Here is an 8,684-nt window from a genome sequence, read left to right as displayed (position 1 = left end):
AGCTGCCGTCCATCAATAAAGTGATAAAAGAACAAAACCACTAAATGTGGGTTTCACACAAAACGAAAACAGTATAGTGGATATTTATCGCAGTCAGAGTGACTTAGGCTATTCCCGTTCATATAGACCAGGTAAGAAATGCGGGGCTTCGCCCAAGCAAGTGCATTCATATTGATCGGTCCTAACGCAAAAGCGTGTCGCCTCTAACCAGTAGCTCAATTGCTAATGAGTATAGGGCGATTTTTCACATGACAAACAAGTCAACATTTTGTCAAAATTGTAGCGTTAGGTCAAAAAATAGTCAAAGATGTTTACAAAGTCAGAACATTTTTTAACCTGCATTTCGTCTGTATCGTCTGTACTGTCGGTGAGCTCATCATTTGAAATGTTTCATCTTGTAGCCTATACTTTATAAGGCCTACCACTGTAGACGGTCCATTGTCTGCTCATTGCGAATCATAAACGGTCATATGAAACAACTAGGTTGGCATAATGTTACGCTCAACGTACCGGAATATCCTAACTGAAGCAAGACTGCGTGGAGATTGGTTCTCCTATCATGAAGCGCTTGGTGAAAAATTGTGATGATGACAACATTGTCAGAATAAAGCAACACGGCTGTTGTTTGTTTGTTTGTTTGTTTTTGTGGTATTCATGGTGTTTGTCGACTACTATCGTCATTTACACCAGGCCGATATTCTTCAATATTTTCCGTAACAGCCGACTTATAGCACGGCGCACCTCTAGGCTTTTTGTAAGACACCGCTCACGCGGATGATGTGGCGAGGAGGAGCCTAGATAAACCTCCAACACTTAGGTATCGGAATTCTGAAGGCGACCTCGGTCGGACTCGAACCCGCACCCATTGGTGTTGCAGCCGCGGATTATATATCATTGCGCTATCTCACCACACTATACGGCTGTTGTTGTTTGTGCCATCCATGCTGTGTGTCGACTACAATGGTAATTTATACCAGGTCAATTGTCTTTATTTTGATTCCATATCTGCAGGCTTCTAACACGGCCCACTTGTAGACGAGGAGGAGCCTGTATAAACCTCCAACACTTACGTATGAGAATTCAGGAGTCGACCTCAGTCGGACTCGAACCCGCCACCCATTGGTGTCGCAGCCGTGGATCATATCACTACGCTATCTCGCTGCCCAAAAGCAACACGGTGTGTCAACAGCAGTGTGCGCACAAATTCAGTGTTACCAGCCAACAACTGCAGCTGCTTAACGTTCTTTTTTCATTCTTTTCTTAGCAAGCTAATTAGTGTGGATATACATTTTCTACCCGAGAATGTAGGAAAGTATTTGTACTACAACAAATTTTAATGATATCAACCACAATGCGTGATGTAACCACTGAAATTCGTCTTGGTACAGATCTCATTAAAATAAAGTATTTTCATGTACAAATTTGTCAATTTCTAAGTCGAAAAGTTTTTTCAGGCCAAACAACTTCGTAGGTACAGCCAGATTCAACCAGAAATGATTATAAGTAGTACAAAGCTAACATTATGTGCGAAAACACGTAATTTACATACACGAGGGCAAATGGTTAGGGTAAAATCTTCCGTTTTTTCGGTAAATAAAATCGCCCTACTAATGAGCTATTAAGTATTGGAGATAGATCCGGCATTTCAGGTTTCGATATCGAATCCAAACCTTCTCTGGTTATGCCACTGCGGACAACATACCTCCACAGAATTCCCATGCGATAGCGCACAATTCCCTGCACCGAATGGTGGCCAAGACATACGAGTTATCACTAGGGCAATTTTTTTTGACTCAAAAAACGGAAGATTTTGACCTAAAAAATCTAAATTTTGACCTTTTTTGACCTAAAAAAACTGAAATTTGACCAAATTTTGACCTCACGTATGCAAATTAGGTGTTTTCGCATATAATGTTCAAATTGTACTACTTATCTTCATTTCTGGTTGGAACTGTCTGTCCTCACAAAGTAGATTGACCTAAAAAAACGTTTTTGGCTCAAAAACTGACAGATTTTTACATGAAAAACTAGTATTTTAACGAAATCTGGCGCTATGAAGAATTCCAGTAGTTACATTACGTATTCTGGTGGAAATAATTAAAATTTGTTGTAGTACAACGAAAGATCCTTTCCTACATTCTTGGGTAGAAAGTGTCTGTCCTTACTACGTAGCTTGCCAAGAACGGAAAAAGAACGTTCCACAGCAGCATTTGTTGGCTGACAACACTCAAGTTGTGTGCGTTGTGTGCGTTGCGAAGTTGTCTGTGACAAACCGTGTTGCTTCATTCTGACAATGTTGTCTATATCACAATTTTTCAGCTTGCGCTTCTTGATATAAGAACCATGCAATGTCCAAGCAGTCTTGCTTCAGCTAGGATATTGCGGTACGTTGACCATAAAACCATGTCAGTATTTGTTTCATTTGACCATTTATGATTCACAATGAGCAGACGATGGGACGTTTACAACGGTAGGCCTCTAAAGTAGGCTACAAGCTGTAAAATATCAAATGATAAGTTTACCGACAGCGCAAAATCTACGATACAAACGAAATGCAGAGGTCAAAAAATGTTTGACTTTGTAAACAATTTTGACAAATTTTGACCTAACGCTACAATTTTGACCTAATTTTGACTTTTTTTGACATGTCAAAAAAAAATTGCCCTAGTTATCACCAATCATATGTATGAGTTGGGTGCGTGTCTTGACCTCCTCCCTGAGACTATCTATGGTAACCCCGGTTAGGAGCCACTCAAAACCTTTCAACTTCGAAGACGTTGGGACCTTGCAATTATAGCTACTTTCATATAATGTCGAGTAGAAACAGTTAGTAAAAACGGTCCAAAGCAGGGGTCACCAACCTTTTTGAAACCAAAAGCCACTTCTTGTGTACTGATTATTGCGACAGGCAACCAGTTACTCCCACCGTTTATCCACGCTGCGATGGATTTCTTCACCTATAGACATTCAGAGCACTGGGCAGGATTCCCGCCCCACATCAAGAACAAAATACTTGGCTGGCTCGGTTTCGTTGATGCACTGCGCGCCGAAGTGACAATCTCCGCGCCGAAACTCGGTAATATTAACTAGATTCCCGTCAAGCCTCTGCGAGAGCGAAGACGGGCAACGCCCCGATCGGGAACTACGTTCGTATGTTCCTTTGGGTTGACTGACCCATATTCAGCTGATGCTCGTATAAATCCCTTCACCGCTTCGACTTTCAAATCTCCTATTTGAATAATTTATACTGCGACCACTGGCGACTCATCTGGTTCTCTCGACATACCGGTAGCCCGAGGGCACCGCGTTGGTGGGAAAACTTTTTAGCTCGCGGTCCGCATTTGAAATTTAAATCCATTCGCCGGTCACACTATATAAAATTTGGATACTGAGCCAAAATTCAATATTGTTATTTGATGATATAATGACCGACGGCATGGAAATAATTTATGTACGTATTTGTATATCTAAAGCAAACCAGATATGAATTCGATGATAACGTGCACGCATCAGAAACATCGAAGTCACTTGATAACTGGGTCGTCCTGATTGTCAAAATTAGGGATGAGAGTCGGTTGTCCAGATACCTAGAACTTAATGAAAATTTTAAACTGTTAGCAGTGACCTGCTCATGGATTAACATTAACTGATTGTACTTTTGATTTAACTCCAGGACACACAATGCTGACAGCATCGAAACCATGTTACCTTTAAATCAGTGGTTCCCAACCTTTTTTCACCCACGTACCATTTCGAGGTTTTATGCAGTGCTCGCGTACCACCCACATAAGTTACGCTGAAGACGGTCAAAAAATGTTTATGACGTCATAATGACGTTTTTGACGTGTGCGAGGCGTAATAGGAAGCACTATTACACTAGGCATTATCAGTCAGGGTTAATGGGATGCATGGAATTGTTTTTCACCACGAGTCACAAGAAGCACAACATAATATTGAATTAAAAGTAAACTACAAACGTCAATTGTTTTAATGCGATGGCTGCATTTAGCTTATTTTCCACTAGCTCAGCGGTTCTCAAATTTTTTTAGACGCGCCGCCGTTTATGATAGTGAAGAATTTCGCGCCCCCATTATCGTTATATCACAAAATGCAACCAGAATGCTAGCAATCCTAACGAATAATTTGATTGCATGGAAGGTTATGACAGTTGATAATAGAACTCCTAAATATGCAGTTATGACTATTCACAGAGCAAAGACAATGAAATTCAGGTAAATCGCGCGAAACGCGAAAAAATTTTCGGCTGGCCGCAGCTTCGCGCCCCTGTTTAGATGCTTTCACGCCCCCCAGGAGAACCACTGCCCTAGCTGGTCGATGCGTGGCATATGTTGGCTCACAGCGCATCGAAAGTCATGCATGGGCGCAATAAGTCGGTTTTGATTTTTCGACTTGATAGTCATCAGGGATGAAAATACTTGTTCGGACTCCCACGTAGAAGGGGAAATTAGCAGATGGGGAATAGAGTGAGAAGCTAGAGTCGAGTACGAGGAGGCCACGCTAAGCCTGAAGTTTATTGGAGAATAATCGTTGTGTTCAACCCCACCTTAACTAATAACTCCCTTCGGTCGAAAAAATAACAGAATCTACTCGCGTACCACCTGGAAGACCTTCGCGTACCACTAGTGGTACGCGTACCACAGGTTGGGAGCCACTGCTTTAAATGCACTTCTATACGATTGATAAATATCATAAAAATAAATACTTCTACACATGCAAAGAACCAATCAATCCAGCCCACTCGCGAATCATTTTTCCAAGTACAGCACTGAACATAATAAACTTGCTCGTGTTGCCAATCTTAAATCACACTCGTGGTCCGAAATAAGTCATTTACGTTTTAATTTCTGTGATGCTCAACAGTTGAAACCTTTCAAGATGTATGGGCCTCGAGGTCGGGCTGTTGAAATAGAAAGGATGGAGGATGCATCGACGCCTACAGCTTTTAAGTTTTGTACCATTTAGCAAATAGCGTATCGCCGACAACAACAATGGCCTATACTTAAGGATCTACTGAGCCCGAGGTATTGCGATATGAAAGTGAGATTTTACTAGTTATACATTCAGCTATACGGAAAGCGTAGCCTTATCCTGCCTAATACCGCAAGTACCTTCGAGCATGCCATCTGCAGATATTCCGTATCTGGTAAAATCAATCTAGTTACGGATTGTCTCCTATCAGACCGTGCTGCTCGTGTCTTCGTGGTACTACTCATTCTGCGAAGTATTTAGCTACGGTCCAATTCTGTTCGATACATGTCTGTCAGATTTACGTTTAATAGAAAAACTTCCAAAGTGATTGAAGAAATCGTTACGCTATTAACAGGAAAATTCATGTCAGTCCAATGGTAAAATTCATAATGCAGAGCATGCAAACATCTCTACTATTTCGTATACGCATATCGCAAGCTTGGCTTTCAACTTGAACGGTTCAAGCAATGTACGTACTTACATGCCGTGATCGTAAAGCCTCAGAAGCATTCAATCATAAGCATTCAAACACTAGGGATGGTGTGAACATGAGGTTCACGTTCGCTTTCACAAACGAACCTTGGTAGGTTCTGCACTGTGAACCTCATTCGTTTGTTCCAATTTGTCATGTATTATAACATCTTTGGTAGAAATTCCTTGCATTCCTTGTTTGGCGCTGACAACATAAAAATTTCAACACTAAACGAGCATGTACCTTGCCAATTAAAAGAATTGTACTTACTTTTGTGTTACAAAAGTATGCTCGAAATATTCAGCTTTCCGTTTGTGAATACCAATACCTGTTTAATGAGTCTCTGCTGTGAGCTAGACCAGTAATCACACAACACAAATAACGATGTACATAACATGTAGGTAGTCAGCGAATTGTGCTTCATCAACTAATCACAGAAATTGATTTAAAGAATACATGGTTCTCTGATGTAAAAAATCTAGCAGGCGTACAGGATCCATCTTAATTTGATATGTTCATTATATCATAAAAACCAAATCCGTGCGATTGCGTTGTTGGCTACTGTATAACGTGTTTATGAGGCAATACGGGTAGAATGTACAAATTGAAAGCCGTTTTACACTCTGATCAATATCAATGTAGCAACAGTCAGACGCCGAATACATTGTCCGGTCTAGCCTAGATCATTTGGGCGTAAGCTAATATTCCGTTGCAAGTCCTCTTCGAAATTGTTGGCGAAGCGAGAAAGATATTAATTTTATGGGCTGACTGTACATTAGGGCTGTTCAAAAATAACTTTTCCCCCCGGATTCAGGCCATTCACTGATTAAATTGTCAGGTTACCCTAAAAAACGCTGCACACCAAATTTGGTTCAATTCTACCAAGTATACGACTCCGCAGATCCAATTAAAAATTTTAATTTATTAGGAGAAATTTTTTGAAAAAAATTTCAAATTTTTCTGTCAACCCCACGAAATTGTTGAGCTCTCTTCAAAGACGACGCAAAACAAATTTGAGTCAATTCCAACGAGTAGAAGCGGAGTTATTTGAGTTTTTCGTTGATAATCCTCGGATTATCACCGATCAAGGATAATCCGAGAATTATCAACAAAAAACTCAAATAAGTCCGCTTGTACGGGTTGGAATCGAGCCAACTTTGTTTTGCATCCTTTTTGAAGACAACTCGACAATTTCATGGGGTCGACAAAAAAATTTGAAACTTTTTTTTAATTTAACGTAATAAATTAAAAGTCTTAATTGGCTCTGCGGACGCTTATACTTGTTAAAATTGAACCAAATTTGGTGTGCAGGCTTTGTTATGGTAACCTGACAATTTATTCAGTGAATGGCTGGAATCCGGAAAAAAAGTTATTTTTGAACAGCCCTACTGTACATTAATATATCGCTTCACTGAAATGTAGGGTTTGAATCAGCAATGTTCCGTCACGTGACGTCATAGGTTTACGTTCGCGTTCACACAGAACCTTTTAAAAAGGTTCGTGAACCTGAACCTTTCAGGGGTTCGCACCAACCCTAGAAAACTCACACTGCTGAAAAGCTTCAGTGACTTCGTAGACACAAGCGACCACTAGGTGGCGAGATAGCGTAGTGGTATAATCCACGGCTGCAACACCAATGGACTGCGGGTGCGAGTCCGACCGAGGTCGACTCCAGAATTCCTACCTACGTGTTGGAGGTTTATTTAGGCTCCTTCTCGTCATCTCATCTGTGCAAGCGGTGCTTTATAAAAAGCCTAGAAGTGGGCCGTGCTACAAGACGACAGTTACGGAATATAAATGAAGAATATCGGCCTGGTGTAAATGACCGTAATAGTCGACAAACACCATGAATACCACAAATGAACAATCAACAAACGACCACTCGTCGTCGATTTAGTGAAGTGAGGATTATTTACTGGTTTTGGCGTCTGGCTACTCCAATCAATTTAATTCCTGATGGATAGTTGCGTCTGTTGTCTTCGTAATAATATATCTTTTCACTTCTTACATGATCATTATCCTTGTTATGATTCGCCAGATTGGGTTTTAGAATAAAGACCCAATCTCGTTCTTAACCGGATAAAAGCTCGTATGCCAAATCCAAGATGTTCTTTTGCATACGAAACCTTGAGAAGCAAACTGTAAACACAGTTGTAGCTGTAGAAGCTCAAAGGATCGCAAAACCCTATTCTTCAGTTTCATATAAGACTTTATGTATATGACTAATTCTAAAGAAACCCAGAGTCTTCGAAAATGTAGTGTGGATTTTTAAAGTGACTTCTATAATATGCAACTAGCCAACGACGAAAGTCAAATGTTCTCGGATGCTACACTCAAGTAGGCCTAAATGAGTGTTTTGAGAGAGTCAGAATCGAAAAGAATTGTGACTGAGGAAGTTTCCCGCGCTAATATTCGTGGGATTATTCATAGAAACCGACATTATTTCGATTTTTGTATTCAGATCGACTGAACTTACATGTGCCATCGACATGATCTTTTTCATATGAGCTTTCGTATGAGCGAGGAGGTCACTATCGAAATTTCCATAGATCATTGACTGATAGCCACTTTCCATCGATGCATCGACATAGGCTTTACGAACGATTAATATTTCGGCTTCGTTCAGGCCATTGCCGCCTGAAAGGGCATTTATATAAAATTGGATGTAGCGACACCGACCTATGCGACAATTGTGCAGTGCCTGAAACAGTCGTGCATTTTTTGCTGCACTGCAATAGATATGATTTTCATCGGAACTTTTTATTCGACAGGGCGCGCGAGCTCAAAATCACTGCAACACTCGAAAATCTACTGATCATCCCCGAAATGTTATCCCATGTTTCGAAATTTGTTATATCATGTGGTACTTACTTGTAAATTGGTTCTTGTCCATATTTTGTATATCGATAGCTCATTCTAGTCCGTGACGCACCTGGCCTCACAGGCGAAAAGCGTCACTCATCTTTTCATCAATAATAATAATAATATGAGCTTTCGTAAATTACTGAAGTCCCACCGCAGACACCACATCTAGCATCAACTGTGATAAAACTCTGAGAGAGGATCTTTTTACGTGAACCACCTTTTCGGTGTGAATACACACAGTTTTCGCTAAAAGTGCATGATTTATACTTCGGAACAATTAATACAATATTCAATAATGGTCCAATTATATTTTGATCTAAACAAGACACACACAATATCCAATGCGATAAGACACAAT

This window comes from Botryllus schlosseri, chromosome 1, assembly GCF_051294905.1.
Source record: "Botryllus schlosseri isolate E-star chromosome 1, Bs_hap1, whole genome shotgun sequence".
Lineage (NCBI taxonomy): Eukaryota > Metazoa > Chordata > Ascidiacea > Stolidobranchia > Styelidae > Botryllus > Botryllus schlosseri.
This window is presented reverse-complemented; position numbering follows the sequence as displayed.